Source organism: Mustela nivalis (assembly GCF_964662115.1).
Source record: "Mustela nivalis genome assembly, chromosome: 2".
Classification (NCBI taxonomy): Eukaryota; Metazoa; Chordata; class Mammalia; order Carnivora; family Mustelidae; genus Mustela; species Mustela nivalis.
The window spans coordinates 112,846,640-112,864,219 of NC_139021.1; the positions used below are offsets into that span (position 1 = coordinate 112,846,640).

At 39.2% G+C, this 17,580-nt stretch overlaps 1 pseudogene across 1 annotated transcript in view; it reads right to left on the minus strand.

The window, feature by feature from the left end:
* Positions 1-11,543: 11,543 nt before the first annotated feature.
* The window catches only part of LOC309859837 (phosphatidylinositol 3,4,5-trisphosphate 3-phosphatase and dual-specificity protein phosphatase PTEN-like), a 119,492-nt pseudogene continuing 113,455 nt past the window's right edge, over positions 11,544-17,580 (minus strand). Inside the window, exon 10 of the transcript XR_014316668.1 lies at positions 11,544-15,098. The product of XR_014316668.1 is annotated as a phosphatidylinositol 3,4,5-trisphosphate 3-phosphatase and dual-specificity protein phosphatase PTEN-like (transcript). The remainder of the gene's footprint in view (positions 15,099-17,580) is intronic.

A 17,580-nucleotide genomic window follows, 5' to 3' on the forward strand; every position in this document is an offset into this window, starting at 1 on the left:
CATGTCCTTAATTCATATCTAAATATTCTCAGAAAAGTGTTAAAAATAGACCTTTTCAAATTCACAACACAACAAGGACTTGTGTTGTAATGTATACTAGATCACACCACCTGGTCCCCTGTTCATTCAATAACATATTGTTAACAAGAGAGTTTAAGATTCTAATGCAAATGAAAAGTGGTATATCCAAACAATGGAATAGTATTCAGCCACAGAAAGGGGTGAGATATCACATGGATGAAACTTGCAAATGTCACACTAAGTGAAAGAAGCCAGTCACACACACACACACACACACACAAAAATGTATTACATGGTTTTGTTAATACGAAATGTCCGCTGTACAAATCTATTGAGACCCAGAGTAGATCAGCAGTTACCAGGAGATTTGTGTTGCATTTGCTTGAATTTCAGTGTACCTCTAATACTCTTACATGCTTTTTCCAAGATTCTCCAGCATCTGTGTCACCTACCTCCTGATAACTTTTTGCCTGCACTCCAAAAACACTGGTTCCACTCCTCCTGGAGACCTGAGGCCTCCCTGAGGACTCGACGTTTCTGTTTCAGTCTGGACTGGTTTTCCTCTAGGCCTGCTCTGTCGTTCTATTTTTAGGACTTCCTTTTGCTGTTCTCCCTCCCCTTTCCCAGATCCCATGTCTTCCTCTTTCTTGGTTTACTTCCGCATTTTCCCAGGACACGTTCTCCCATACCTTGCCAGGAAAGGTTGCATAGGTGATAAAAATTCGGAATCCCTAAATATCTGAACATCTGTCTATTCTTACCTTTGACTTGATTGATGATTGCGTGAGGTCCGGAGTAGTTCTAAATCGGTGTATTATTCTACAGGTGATTCTTGAACGTGCCTTTGTAACCCAATTAATATGGTAAGTACTAGAAATAGAAATGTGAGTGAGTGAGATATGAGGAAGTCAAAACAAGGGTAGATTCTTCTTTTTTAACTTGATTTTTAAAAAGAGAGAAAAGGGGGATGGGGAATGGGCAAAATGGGTGAAGGGAGGTGGGAGACACAGCTTCTAGTCATGGAATGAGTAAGTCATGGGAATATGAGGCAGAGCATAGGGAATATAGCCACTGATATTGTAATAGCATTCTGTGGTGACAGATGGTAGTGACACGTGTGGTGAGCATAGCATCAGTATAGAGACATCAAATCACTATGTTGTGTATTTGAAAGTAACGTCACAGTGTGTCAACTCTATGTCAACAAAAAATAGATTTAAAGAAATGAAAAAAAAATACAAAATAAAGAGAGTGCTATGTAAGTAGAATGCAAGATAAAAGTTTTCTTTTTCTCCTTTTACTAAAAAAAAAAAAAAAAAAAAAAAAAAAAAAAAGAGCGGGAAGAATAGGATATCTAATAGGCTCTAAGAAATGACCCAAAGGAGATTAAAATGTCAAAAATGAGATGAAAAAGAGATAATTCAAGAAGACATGACCTAGGTCCCAAGAAAGGGAGGACAAGGAGCGCAGTAAAAAAGCTGGCCTTACACAAGAGGAAGAGGGTTTTTCCTTTTGCATCACAGGGAAGCAGATTGAAAGAGGGAGAGTGTGGGTTGATGATAGAAGGGCAGGAAGTTGAGAGTCTTTATTTATTTAGGAAAAGGCTGGGGTAGGGCTGAGGGAGAACGGGGGAAGTGGGAGGGACAGAAAGCACAGGCAGAGAAGGTTTGTGGAGCAGGAGAGAGCCGGACCCAGGAGGAGGCCAGGTTTGCCAGGGAGCTCTGGATGAGGAGAAGCCCCTCTGCTCATGGCCCAGCCCTCAGTGGCAGACTCCTGTGGGTCAGAGCGGACACACACTTCCCCCTACTCATACTGCGAGGACTCAGATCACCGGGAGGCCTGGACCGAGGGTGACCCGGAAGCTTCTTCAAAATATGGTGGCACACACAGCTCTCCTGCTTCAGACTGAAGAGCCGGAGGCTCTGCGAGGGGGAGGCAGATCACAGGGCTGGTGAACGGTGACACCAAGAATCAGCCCGGTGGCCTGAGCCGGTCCAAAGCCTGAACCTTAAACAAAAACGCACACAAATTTTGTATGCTCATTACTTCATTCAGTCAGTGCACGCTGAACAGTCTGCTGCTTGAATTAAGAAGGGGAGAGAAAGTCCCCTGTGTCCCATAGTAGCCGTCCCTTTGGGGCCTGACCCTCGCCTACTGCGGACAAATCATGGGAGGAGAGCTCGTGGGGCCCTAGAATTCCTCAAAGTGCAGACTGAGAACACAACAGAGACCAAACGGAGTCTTCCGGGAGGCCCTCTGGTCAAAACTGGGACCCACGCTCTGTCTGCAAACCTCAGAAAGAACAGTTATAAGTAAAGTTAGGTTCTTCTTCAAGTTACTATTCTTTGGTTGGAAACTGTTAGCTCGGACAGCACTGTCCACTTTCTAATCTAAGCCATATCTGTAATTTTAAGTTCTCTAGGAACCATATATTTTTTTAAAATATAGATGAAATTAATAATATTTTCATATAAACCCATGTATCTAAAACTTATCTTTTTAACCAGTAATTCCTATTAAAAAAAACTACCGATGAGATATTTTACATTCTATTTTTCATACTAAGTCTTCAAAATCTGGTGTGTCACTTACACTTAGAGCACATCTCAGTTTGGACTTGTCCTAGTTCAAGTGCTCAATAGCCACAATGTGACTAGTGGCTTTAGTAAAGGGCAGCACAGAGCTAGGACAGCAAACTGTCTTCTCCAAAGTCCCTCTTGGTGATGCTCTGTAAACTGAGAGACCACAACTCCATTCCTTCCAGGGACCTTAACCTCTCATGTTACAGACACGGAACACCGGTCAAGACTTGACATCACTTGCCCAAGGGTGTCCACTGAGTTGGCAGAAACCAGGATGAGCACATTTTTAAATATTCTAACTCCTCATGGTATGATGTTCCCGTAAGGCCATGCTACTTCCTCTCATTAGGTGACGTTCACAGATTTTATACTGGATAATACCCTCGGTATTTTCCTTTCTCAAGGCCAATTCTTTTCTCTGAGCCCCTCCCGTCTGCCATTTCCCTACCACGGCATTTTACATATGGCGGGTACTCTATAAACGGTGTCTAATCAAATGAGTTTGGTTCAGTTTGTACAAGCAGTAGCCATACAAATTATCCTTCAACTGTCTCTTCGTAGTTATTCAAATACTTCAGGGTATACGTATGCCACGTGAAGCACTTGTCAGGTGATTGTGCAGGAAAACAAAACTTAAGATGACCTCCCATGAGTTATTCTGTAGGGTTCTGAAGCTACCTGCTATGGGATATCATATAGTCTTTTTCTGGGAATCAGAGTTGGCCAGAATACATCCCCTGGGAGAGTGAAGGCAATCTTTTCTCATTCCTGCATGTCTGAACTCTCTCCCACTTCTCCTAATTTATCACAGATTACGGCTAGTGATTTTGAGACCATTTTCGTGTTTCTTCAGCACCCTGGAAATTAATTTGTTAGGACCTTTAGATGAATGTTCTCTTCTTTACTTCTCCCCAATCAAAGATCTTCACCAGTGACTCTCAAAGCGTGGCCGATGGCCCAGTGGGATATCGAGACCCTTTAAGGAGAATGACGAACGGTATTTGCCGTCAGGGATAAAATTCAAGCTTTTAAGTAAACATTAGTATTTTAAGAAACTTATATCTGCCACTTTGAACTTGACAGCTTCCCAGTATTTAAAGACTTTTCTAATGAGCTCAGGGTGGTGTTAGCAAATGTGATTTTTTTTTTTTATGTTTACAGTGAAGTGTGTCAATATTTGAAATACTACACAAATCAGTGAGCCAATATTTTCTAAATAATCCATTCATAATGTTACAGAATTATACATGAGTAAAAGACCATTCAGAGAATAAGATAGGAGTGCCTGGGTCGCTCAGGCAGTTAAGCATCTGCCTTCAGCTCAGGTCATGACCTCAGGGTCCTGGGATCAAGTCCCACATAAAGTCCTGCTTGGGCTCCCTGCTCTGCAGAGAGCCTGCTTCTCCTTCCCTCTCTGCCTGCCTCTCCCTTCGCTTGTGCTCACTCATGCTTACTCTGTGTCTCTGTCAAAAAAATAAATAAAATCTTAAAAAAAAAGAAGAAGAAGAAGAACAAGATATACTAACAGGTTCAAATCAAACAAAAGGTTCAGTACAAAAGGTTCACTGAGGGGTCCCAATCCCACACTGCAGTGAACTTTTTAAAAAGTACAACTTGAGTTTGATAGTATCAAGAATACCTACAATCATCTAAAAAGGCTCTTAAAAAACTTCTCCCTTTCTAACCAAGTATCTGGTACAGAGGCCATATTTTCTTCATGTGCTACAACCAAAACAACATCTCACAACTGATGAAATGCAGAAGCATATATAAAAATCCAGCTGTTTTCTATTAAGCCAAGTATTAATAGATATAGAATTTTTTTAAAAGCCACCCTTAATTGCTAAAGTTTTGTTTTGGAAAGCATAATTATCTTCACTAAAAACATTATTTATGTTAACATGTAATAAGTTTGTTGTTATTTTTAATTAGTAAATATTTCTCAGGTAATAATGTCTCAGATTTAATTTCCAATAGGGTAAAATATCTGTAGGTAAAAATAACCTACACACGCAAAGCTTTTCAAGGTCCTCAATAAATTTTAAGAGTCTGAAAGAATCCTGAGACCAAAACACGTGAAAACCACTGCTTACCCGGCTGTCCTACTCATTTCAACTTGACAACTGTGCCCTTTAAAGAAAAAAAATAATAAAGATTCTCATTTGGTTGTTATAGGAAGTAACTATGTAACACAGTAGCTAGTGGTCTAGGCTCAGGAACCAGATAGAGGGGAACTCAAATCCTGGTTCCACTACTTACAAGTTTTTCTGTGCTGACCAGTTATCGAATGTCAGCCTCCCTTGATTCCTCACACATAAGATGGATATAATTGTGCTTCCTATCTTTTTTTATTTTAAGATTTTATTTATTTATTTGACAGACAGAGATCACAAGTAGGCAGAAAGGCAGGCAGAGAGAGAGGGGGAAGCAGGCTCCCTGCTGAGCAGAGTCTGATGTGGGACTTGATCCTAGGACCCTGGAATCATGACCTGAGCTGAAGGCAGAGTTTAACCCACTGAGCCACCCAGGTGCCCCTGTGCTTCCTATCTTACAGGAATTAAATGGTAGCACTTGTTAAACTCTTAAATCCAGAATTATCACTATTACAAGAATTCACACTGCTTTTTAAAAATAATATGGCACTAATGTAACAATGAGAGATATTCTAAAGCCTTGAAATTGTCTTCCTTCATCAGGAAGTTATTTTTCCAAACATAATACCAGTCCCATTTCCTCCAGACTCGCCTTAATGATGTCGTGTAACAGATTTCTAAGTATTAGCAGCATTAAACATTGTAATTTTTTTTTTTCTGTTATGAGATTGGAAAGCATGTATTGGGCCTATGAGACAGGTCGATTTTCATGTGACATCTCTGTAATCACATCCACAATTGGGAAAAGGCCCTATTACAAACGCTGATTCAAAGAGTTAACATGAGGGGGCCTGGGTGGCTCAGTTGGTTAAGCAACTGTCTTCAACTCCGGTCATGATCCTAGAGTCCTGGGGTCGAATCCCCACATTGGGCTCCCAGATCCATGGGGAGTCTGCTTCTCCCTCTGACCTTTTACCCTCTCATGCTCTTGCTGTCTCTCTCTCAAATAAATAAATAAAATCTTTTCAAAAATTAAAAATAAATTAAAAATTTTTTAAAAAAGCAAAGAGTAAACATGAGCAGGTGAGCAAAGCAATTTATCAGGCACTGACTCTGATGATGAGCTTGGCAATTATCTAGTGATGACTCTCTTAGGTTTCGAAATTGCTTTTGCTGCAGGTACACAACGTAATGGACCCAATTAGGGAACATTCTTCGTCAACGCATGCTTGAGCTCAGACATTGTAAGTTGCAGAACATATGTAACATGTTTTTTTGGTTTTTGTTTTTTTTAAATTTTTTATTTATTATAAACATATATTTTTATCCCCAGGGGTACAGGTCTGTGAATCGCCAGGTTTACACACTTCACAGCACTCACCAAAGCACATACCCTCCCCAATGCATATGTGACATGTTTTTACGTATTAAGCCTGAAAAAAAAACACTGTCACAGAAAATTTGCATAATCATCACAGTTGGACCTATGATAATGCTAATTCCTTATTCAACATAATTGACAAACAGCAGGAACTTCTTCATATGTAACTCAAGGAGCCACATGAATGTACTTAGGTTAATATTTTATCAAGGATCCCTGTAGCTAATTACAGTCCAATACAGTTTACTTTTCAAAGCCTCATCCACCTTAAAGAACTTAGCGTCATCATTAAAATTGGACACTTATTAATTTACTTTCAACTGTGCTGATTCTTTCCCGTCATTTCCATTTTTCTATTGTCCATCTACTGGTTTTTATTTCTAATTTCGGATATTGTATCTTTGGCCATAAAATTTCCATGTGGTTCTTTTTATAATTTGGTTCTCTGCTGAGAACTTCTATCTTTCTGTTCAAGTGTGTTTATCTTCACCTCATGGAGCATAATTGTAATAGTTGCTTTTATGTCTGATAATTCCAACATCTGGGTTACCTCGTGGCTGGCATCTCTTGATGGACTTTTTCCTTGGAAATGGGTTACATTATCCTGGTTCTTCCTTCTTAAGCAATTTTGGATACTGGGTTGGATCCTTTGGGTACATTTTTCTGAAAAACATTTTATTTACTGGTTTGTTTGTTTGTTTGTTTGTTTAAGCAAGTAATCAACACAGTCAGGCTCAGACCGCAAATTCTCTATCACCTTCTGTTAGTGGTGGTTCCCATCTCATTTTCATTTTTTTGTAGACTTTGCTATGGTTCTTTCGGTCTGTCTTGAGCACGCCCGCTCCGGACCGAGCTCAGGACTTGGAGAAGTTTGTATACACAATGAGAGGGTCCCCCATCCCAGCTCTCCCCGTTCAGGATTTTCCTCCTTCCCTTAACCCACACTCTCTGGCCAACAGGAGACACTTTTCCTGGTTTCCTCTGGCTAACAGGTGGATTTCTCCTAGAGTTTCAGCTGCTCGTGTCTCCATGGCTGCACAGCCCTCAAGTGGGATGGACCCCTGCCACAAAGCTGTAAGACAAAAGAAAGAAAAAAATAAAAGCAAATCATCCTCATATAGGATGCTTCTCCGAATCTTAAGCCTCCTTCCCGGTCTGTCTGCTTGTGTTTCCTTCTGAGTTCTTAGGTATTTGCTTCTTTGCATTTGGTCCAGTTTTTGACAACCACAGTAGAAATGGCCTTGACTGGTTCTACTCCACCTTGGTTGGAATCAGAAGTTCCCGCATCTACTTCTCCAAATTTTACCTTCCCCTGCTTTCCACGCCACTCACTGTGCTCTAGCCTTTCTCTTCTTATAGTTTCCAAAAGGGCTAAGTTTGTTCCCGCAACAAGCTGTTGTACTCTCTCTTCCTTCTCTGTTCACTGCTATAAAAGGTCAGTGACCTTTTCTGAGCTCTACAGCACCATCATTCCAAGTGGACATGCTAAGCACACGGCATACACCTGACAGGCCACTGGTCGACCAGCTTAATGGAGAACGAATTTCTTTAAACCACAGCGCATCTCTAAGTTCAACCACAAGTAAGGTACAAGTTTATTCAACAAATTTAAGGCCAAACTGGCCCATCTTGCTCTCGTTCTGGGTCTTGCCGTAAAAACATGTGTCAACCCCTCACCATCGTACCTATCAAGAACCTTGCAAGTATGCGGAGTTCTCTTTCATGGTACGAACACCTGTTAGACATTTCTCTTCTTCATTCATTTTTCAGGACTCAAGGCTTGTAATAAAATGGGCTTTTCTTCTGCCCGCGATAAACGATATTGGCAGGATTCCATTACTGATTGTTTATGCAGTCGTTGTTTGTGTTGTAAACTTGATTACGTGTATGAGGGGGCAGAGTGTCGTAGTGTGGTCAAGAAGCATAGTTCCAGTGGGCTCCAGTTCCGTTCCCTCCATACTAGTTGTGAGGCCTGGGCAATTCGAATACTCTTTCAGGTTTTGTGCATAAACTGAGGTGAAACCACCCACCTTGAAGGGTAGGTAAAGCCCGGCAAGCATCTGCCGCCGCGGGGCTGGCACAGCGTTTCCCTCGCTGCCCTCCAGTACTAAGGGATAGCAGGAGCTCCCCGAGCCCTCTTGTCTTCCCTTTTCCTTCTCTTCCCACTTCAACTCCTGCCTTTCTGATCTGTGTTTTGGTCTCCAGGTAGGTGACTTATCACAGGACTCCTACGAGTTTCAAATCTGTATCTTCAGGTTTTCTGAGGTAGAACTGTGTAGAAACTTCCTTGGGAAAGATTCGAGCAGCCTAAGGTTTTCAAGTACTTGTATATAAAAAAAATCAAAACCAAATACTCAAAATAACTTTCTTTTTAAAGAAAAAAATACTCTCCATAGGAAAGCATTTCTGTTTTTATGTCCATCGGTAGCCAAATGGAACATGATATAGACATTTCCAGTGCCCCAACTTTGGTTAAATGCACAGGCCTGAAAGCAATTTATTAATGCACACATCAAGATGCTACTAACAAATTCATTAATATCCAAGAGTCATTCCTCTATGTCAAAGTCATCCAAGGCTGACATTACTTTCATTACAGTGAACTGTGAGATTTCATGGAGAACTATTTGCCTGAATCAAACTATTTGAAACCCTGAAGTTGGACTCCAGCACTCCAAAATTTAAGGCATCCACCCACCCACCCAATGCACATTTATAAAACTTCCCAGTAGGGCAGTTTAGTGAGAGATGAAAGTAAAAACTGAAAGGCATTTGTCAACATAAGATATCATGTGGACAGCTGTATAGAGTGGGGAGAAAAATCCCGAAGGTGCACGTCAACTGATGCCAGTGAATTACAGGCTAATATAGAAAGCCACACAGGATCATTTTCAGAATTTCGCTGTGGTGAACAGTTGACAATCTGCAACACTAGAGCCTTGTTCCATTGCAAACAAAACCTCTGACTCAAGAACAGATGAGAAACCACATGCAACAAGAGACATAAATTATATTTAATTAAAAGAATGAAAAAAATATAAATCCTTGTTAAACACTTCGTTTAAAAATACACAGCTTTATTTTATAACCTGGTAATGCTCAAAGATGGCAGCCGACTTCATTCATTCATGTAAAAATATTCTTTAAATGTCAATCAATACATTTCTAAGTTATGTGTTGCCCTGCCGCCGAATTTTTTTCACCAAAATCCTCAAATAACTACCAAAGAAGACCTGCATGTTTTGTTAGAAACCCCCCATTATATTAAACATGGTGAATTCCAGAGCTGAAGGTGAACCACGCATGAAATACTGTCTCATTGAGATGCTGGAAGTCACACAAGCACAGATTTCAAAACAATTGACTGATAAATAAGCAGTAGCTTTCCCTTTTGGGTAGGTGTCAAATCAATTCAGACCAAATTGAACACCTGTTTGGGAACTATAAAAACTGAAAAGCTCATCCTTCTCCAACCTCGCAGGATGTGGAAAGGTAATAGTGAAATGAACTATTGCATGGTGTCTCATAGGTTCTGTTTAACCACTTAACACACAATCCCAAAATGCACGTTTAAAATGGTTTTTGAGGAGACAGATCTACAATATTCAGCTTGTCTATGCTAAATAAACGTTAACTATCTTACTTACTCACTTATCACCCTGATGCTAACAGGATCTACACATCATGAGGAATCCGGGGTCTTGGACAGGGCTCTGCACACGATCTGCACCTACAGCACTAAAGTCACTGATTATTGTCTGATGTGACTCAACGCTTTACAAATACGTGTCGCATATACTAAACTTAAAGGCTATGAGTATGCATAGTACAAACTTCACTTCTTAAAGAATACACATGAATATGCAGAAAAAAAATGATTGCAGAGTCACAGAAAGTATCCACAATGGCCATGTCTCCACATGGTCGAATTATGAGTATTTTATTATTGTTGTTATGGGAAAGGATTCTCAAAAGAGCTAACTGAAGAACCAAAGGGTATTACCACCAACGTCCTTTCCTGTTTTCACATTATCTATTTTTAAAGTCACTGGCCAATAGGAATTTGCCAAGAGTGGATAGCAACATTCTAATACACTTGTAAGAAGGAAGCTCCTTGAAGGATGGAGAAAAGAGCAAGATCATGGTTACAAGAGAATAGACTTGCTCCAAAACCAAAACCAAAAAACAAAACAAAAAACCGATAAGCAACTTAGTCGTTAGGTTTCCTATGGCTCTACAATTTTACAGAAAAACCGATCTCTAACATTCCACCTTTAAAAGTTTTAAAATACTGTCCTTATACCTGTTTGGACTGATGCTATCCATCTCCATTCAGAAACTTTTCTCTCTGTGCTCGTGAACAGCACGGCCCATCAAAACCTAGACTTCAGTCATCAAGATGCGTGGCTTGTTATCTGGCAGGAATTAAAGAACAAAAGGAGTTGGACATCAGCAACAAATTCCGGAGATTTAAGGGCTTGATGTTTCATCTGCCTCTGGGAGCCTGCAGGTAAACACGGGTGGTTTTTACTTCTCAGTAGAAATGGTGGTGGCATTCACTGAATCCCACGAACGCAAGAGACAGTGTGGACAACACGCAAGAACAATGCTCCTACGTCTCAGACATTGCCAAGATCCTCTTATGAAACCCAGTACTTAAAACTCCAGGATGGTAACCCTCACAATACCAAATGGAAGTGCATACACAACCACACACTTTGCATACTTTTTTAGATGATTATACATTATTCACACTTACTGTTTTTTAAAAGCCACACAACAGCATGTAAACCTGAAAGGACATGAAGTCTCACTGTTCCATACACGGTCTGCTTTACTTCTCCCAACATCCCTACAAGCTACACTGTCACCTACTAGATCTTACTGTGCTCCGACAAAAGGAGGATACGCCTTAGTCTTTAAACTTTGACTAAGATTAGAAATCACAAGATTAATTCAAGCACACGGAGTCTTTCAGACTACTCAGGACTATCAATATTCAAATGGCACAAGTCATGATGAGTAGATGAGGCTTCCTGTATGTTGATGGCAGTATACAAAGGATGGAAAAGTCACCATGTTTAAATCCGAAGTATCAAATCTATGCGGGGAGATTTTCCTTCAGACATCTGGCTAAGTGGGGGGGAAAAGACAATTTTCCAAGACTCTTAAACTTTTTCAGGACTAGAATGTTATTTCATGTGCCTGAAACAACTTACTAAGTGTTGGCTGCAGCCCTAAAAAAAGGCAGGTCTCTTATTAAACATGAGTAGTTGGGACACTCTACCCTCAAGCTGACAAAGGCCCATGTTTTCATAACCGCAGGCTTTGAAGAACACGGGGCGGAGGGGTGGGTGGTGGTGTTACAGAGAACCACATCTGGCTGCCTTTTATTTTAAACCTCAATTCAAATGATTTAAACAATTCAAACGACCAGTACTCTCATTTAATAAAACACCCACACAGTGACAAGAATGAGACTTTAATCAGTTTTAAGTGGAGTTTATAACACTAAGAGATAAAGGGTTGTTAACAAACACAGTAACAAACGGACATCTGATTGGTATGAGGCGTTATCCTGCACACGTCATTATGTGTTTGTGTATCCTCAGTGCATAGCATTTACACACAGAACCACGACTGCACAGCACGAGAGTATCTGAAGAGGCTGAATCGCAGTAAGGCTGTTTAACAGACTGAAATGTTGAGTATATATATGCTCTAGGAAAACAGACTGAACTGCTGAGCCGGCAGGGTGGAAGGCAGCTCTGCCAGACACTGCCGTTAGAGCCCCCACTTCCGTGCACAGCCCCACCCCTTCCGTCTGCATGCATGACATATGAATAGTATGTAAAGGTACACGAGTCACTTTGTGGCGACCACGGCCATCGTTATGAACATATTGCACACATTTTCTAGAACTAAACATGGAACTTGTACCCTACTTTTTATTTTTTAAAGCTGAAACATTTGATGCTGCCGGTAAACTCTACTTGAGTTTATAACCTGTGCCACAGCAAAGAACCGGGATGCTAGGTATCCAACTGCCCTGTAATAATTATGGCAAAAAAAAAAAAAAAAAAAGTTTGCGAGGAGCTACAGAGGACTTGGGATGGCACAGGGCCCAACTGTATAAGCTTTCTTAAAAATGATGCTTTCAAGTAACTTCAGACATGTAAGCGGCTGCACATCCAAAAAGTCTAAGTAAGAAAACATTCCAGAAACTCAAAGAGATTACCTACAGAATGCATTTCAGGCTAATTATGAATACTGTCATAAATAAAGTTTTAATTAGGACTCAAAAACCTTTCAGTCATAGCAATTCTTGTCAAATTCTATGGGGATGGAAACTGAAATAAAGGAGAGTAGTATGTATAATATATATATATATATATATATATATATATATATATATATATATAATGCCATTTTTCCATTTCCAATGACTACATCATAAAATGTAAGCAAGGCTTCTCAAAAACATTGAAACATTCAAAATCAAAACCCTCATTCAGACCTTCACATTCCAAAGGAAAAATAATAACAGTGCAAAAGCCTATTATAATGTCATTATTGATGACCTGGCCCTCCATGTTACATATTGGAACAACACAAGTTATGTTTTAATATACTGTGCCCAAAACTGTAACAAATAACAGTATTAATAACTATCATCAAAACATGAAGAGTGGATTTTCATTTTAGTCAATTTTCAGCTTTTATGAAAGATAAGGTGGCATATAAATTTCAATGCTGAGATCTTAGGAATAGCTGTTTTCTAACTTCACCAATTTAACTTGAGCAGTCAGTCAATTCTCTCTATATATCAATGTTTAAATACAAATGTGTAAATCCTAAGAGCTTTGTTAAAAATGTAAAAATTTTATTTGTTGAATGAAACTGATGAGGTATGGAAAACATGTCAACATTATTTACTAAGAATATTTTAGATGAAGTTCTGCCTTATCTATTTAACCATCAAACTCTATAAATGCTGCTCTAGTAGGTCCTATGCAATCTGTATTTGTAAATTAACTAGGTCAGACCACAGCTAGTGAACAATTTCAGCACCAATAAGTTATTGAAAATGAGATTTTACACCATTAAGAAATAAATTGGCTGGATATTTAAATGTTTCAAGATTAAGGTACAATTTGAAAGACACCAAATTTCTGGGGGAAAAAAACTTCTTTTTAAATAGTATCTTCACATTAGCTTTACAATAGTAGTTGTACTCTGCTTAGAATCATATGCAGTCTGGGCATATCAAATATATGATATTTAAGAAGTGAAATTGAAGCCCTAGTCCTAAGTCTAGCACTATGAAGAAATGATTCAACACTGCACATTTAAAAACAAACAAACAACAACAACAAAAAAACCAAGAACTATTCTTTCAATAAAAAATCGATAAAAGCGTTATGTGGGACAATTTCTACTGAAAAAGTAAATGCCTTATTATTTGTGCAGTGTTGAAAATTTACTGCAACTCTAATTTCCTATTTAACACAAATAATGTTCTTTTAAATATAAACATTATATGTATTCAGTATTCAAGTAAAATTCCCTAACAGTTAATGACATTTAAAAAATGTGTAAAACTTGCAAAACTCATTGTAATAGAATGTGTAAGGTCAAAAGGGTGGAACAGCTGACAGCTATTGGATTGAGTAAGTGCATCATAAATCTTTAAAGAAAAAAACAATTACTGTAGAATTTCAAATTGAAATTTCCTGTGCAGCATTACAAAATATTTTATATTCAATGAGAAAAAAGAAGCTTGCAGGCAGCACATGAAGCATCCACAGCAGGTATATGATTGAAAACTAATAAAGTAAGTGTACGTGGTTGACTGATGTAGGGACTAATAGCATCTGACTTTTCGCACTGGCCTTGATTACACAGGAGATGGAGCAGTCATTACAATTCAGAAAATGTATTTTAATAGATCATTGTCGATTTTTATAATGTTTCAAGCCCATTCTTTGTTGATAGCCTCCTCATTTATATGGTTAAGTCATTGTTGCTGTGTTTCTTATCTATGACCACATTGTTTTTATATCCCTTCATTTGTGGATTCTTAACAAGTTGTGGAAGGTTCATTCCTGTACCCCAATACAGAGTCACTCTCTCTAGCTGCCTTTTCTAGCACCAATATGCTCTAAAAAAAAAAAATAAAATGCACAAAACAACAAGCAGTGACAGCGGCCAGTTCCTCAAACATCCAGATTAATAACTGTAGCATGCTAAAGAAAGGTGCGTGAAGTAGCTGGAGATGGTATATGGTCCAGAGTCCAGCTAACAGATATCCCTTTCTGAGCACTCCCTCCATTCCCCTAACCCGAATACATGCATTAGAATGTAGCAAAACCCTGGAGAAACTCCTCTTAGCCAACTGCAAACTTATCTGTTACCACAAGTGCAAAGGGGTAGGATGTGAACCTGTGTTATCACAAAACTCTTGAGCCACTTCAGTTGGTGACAGAACACAAAATGAGAAATTCCTACGTATACACATCAGTCTGTCTCCACTTTTTATAAAACTGGAATAAAATGGGAAAGTGCCATCTTTATTTATCCTAATTGAATTTTAAATGTCCTTTTGACACAAAAAGGTATATACATGACACAGCTACACAACCTTTTTTCAACTGGACAACAAGTGTCAAAACCCTGTGGATGTATAGGGTAAAACAAGATTGCTCAGGAAAAGAGAATTGTTCCTTTAACTGGTAATCTGACACAATGTCCTATTGCCATTAAAAAAAAAGACCAATTTCAGTTTATTCAAGTTTGTTTTCATGGTGTTTTATCCCTCCTGATTAAAAAAAAATTCAGACTTTTGTAATTTGTGTATGCTGATCTTCATCAAAAGGTTCATTCTCTGGATCAGAGTCAGTGGTGTCAGAATATCTATAATGATCAGGTTCATTGTCACTAACATCTGGTGTTACAGAAGTTGAACTGCTAGCCTCGGGATTTGATGGCTCCTCTATTGTTTTTCGTGAAGTACAGTTTCACCTAGAGAAAAAAGACAGAGTCTAAGTGGAAAATCCATAAATCTGACTAATCTTAAATGACTTAGTAGAGATACATATTTTAACAGATTTGTTTTTTAAAAATGCAATGACAAACAGGATCTTGAAAAGGCAGCTATCTTTTAAATGACCGTCTGCTTCAGATTTCCAATGTTTTCTTGTTATACACTGAAAAGATACACTGGGATGTACTAACATAATAAGCATAAGCTGTAAGCATTAACTAAATAATTCTACTGAAAAAAAAAGCACTGAGACTGAAGTTTGTTGGTCATTTAAAAAGTGTCTTTTCAATAAACTTCAATGTACAAATAGCTGAGATCCAAAAGAATGTTGCACTTACTACCACGCTGAGCCTCAGTGTATTTTCTGAGACAAATAACACTAAACAAGTACTACATTATAAAAACACTGACTAGCAGCGATGTTTGGGATCCTGTCAGCCCTGAAGGTTAAGAACATCATACAGTGATCTGACAGTGGACAAAGGGCCATCACAGCAGTGCTGGAGAGCCGTCCAACAACTCAGCGAGGCAGGGATTTCCGTCTCCCCGGAGAGGAAGCAGAGGCGCAGAAGGCAGTGGATCTGCTCTATCTGCTCTATCTACAACCTACCCCTGACCCACTACCTAAAAGTCATCCTCACTTCTCCTCCTCTTACATCCAACATCCGTTCCATCAGCAAACCCTTTTGGGTCCACCCACACGATGCCATCTCTACCTCCTCTGACAGCTTCTCAGTGTGCCCACTGCTACCACGCTAGTCCCTGCAGCCACCACCTCTCAGCTACATTAAACCACGGTGGCAGCTTCTCACTTCATCTCCCAGCTCTGTCCTTGCCTCCTCTCCAGTCTACATTTTAAAGACAAAATTCAGATGACATCCTTCCTGTGCTGGAAACACACCAATGTCTTCACAGTCAGACCGATGTGCTTTAGTCAAAATGGCTGCTTGTCTACTGCTCCTCAAACATGGGAGAATCATTCTGTCTCAGGGCTGTTGTATCTGCCCTTCCCTCCCATCCCAGATGTTTGTACTGCTCACTCATTCCATGTGGGCCTCTGATAACAGGTCACCTGCTGAAAAGGTCTTCTCTTAACTATTGGGCTAAAAAACACACCAAGATCGTGCTTTATGCCTCCTCTGCTCATTTGTTCATAAACACTTACAGCATTATATCTGTTTACTGATAACTGAAAGAGTTTTAATTTGTAATCACAAATATATATTCTTGTAATATTAAAAAATATTTAATATTAAAACAATAAAACCAGAGGAAGTCACACCATAAAAGCTAATAATTAAGGAAAACGCAGACAAAGTTGATGGAAACCTGTGAATTCTCAAAGACCCTTCTAATCACTTAAAAGAAGTCTAAGATTTAAAGGCGCTTAATATTGGATTTATTTTCACTTAAAATATGTAGCCTCCCATTTATTTTTAGGATTGCTCACAATATTCTTATACTTATCAACTATGGGTAGGCTTGCTGCATATTATAAAAATGGAATGAGGCAAAATAAGTAAGAAAATTTTTTTGAAAGAGAAAGAAGGGTATGGTGAAAGGAAGGAGGAAAATCAGGTAGAAGGAGAAACAGGAAAGGGGAAGGAAAAAAGGGCAAACTACCATTTGGAAATATTGACAAATCAGATTTTTTAACCTGGAAAATTCTTATCAACACACAGGATTAAAAATATGCACACACATCACATATAGATATAAGTAAGGACCCAAATAATTCCACAATATGAGGAAGTAGAGCTTTAGAAAGGGAGTAACACAAGAGCTTGACAAGAGGCCTTTCAGACCAACAAGACTGAAGCAAAGGCTACCACACGGAAGGGTAGCCAAATGTGGGAACAGCAGGGGAAAGATGGAAGGTGGGGAGGTCCTCAGGGAGAGAAAAAGAACTGAAAAGACTGGAGGCAGAAGGAGCTTAGCATTTGGAAGAACTGAAGAGAGACCAGATTGGGTGAATCTTGGAGCAGGAGCAGAATGTGGCTAGAGTTCATGTGGGAGGTAAGCCTGGGCTGAATTATGTAGGTCCTTGTAGGTCATATCAAAAAACCACAAGGTCTTTAAAAAGTATAAACACGAGTGATAACACCATATCAATTATAACAATCTATCTATTTCAAGATCACTCTGAGGAGTTGAGAATAAACTGGAAGGGGACAAAAGTAGGAACAGTTAAGAACATTCCATACGAAATACTATGCAGCCATCAAAAGAAATGAAATCTTGCCATTTGCGACAACATGGATGGAACTAGAGCGTATCATGCTTAGCGAAATAAGTCAAGCAGAGAAAGACAACTATCATATCTCATCATATCACAACCTCATATCATATGAGGAAGTGGTAATGCAACATGGGGGCTTAAGTGGGTAGGAGAAGAATCAATGAAACAAGATGGGATTGGGAGGGAGACAAACCATAAGTGACTCTTAATCTCACAAAACA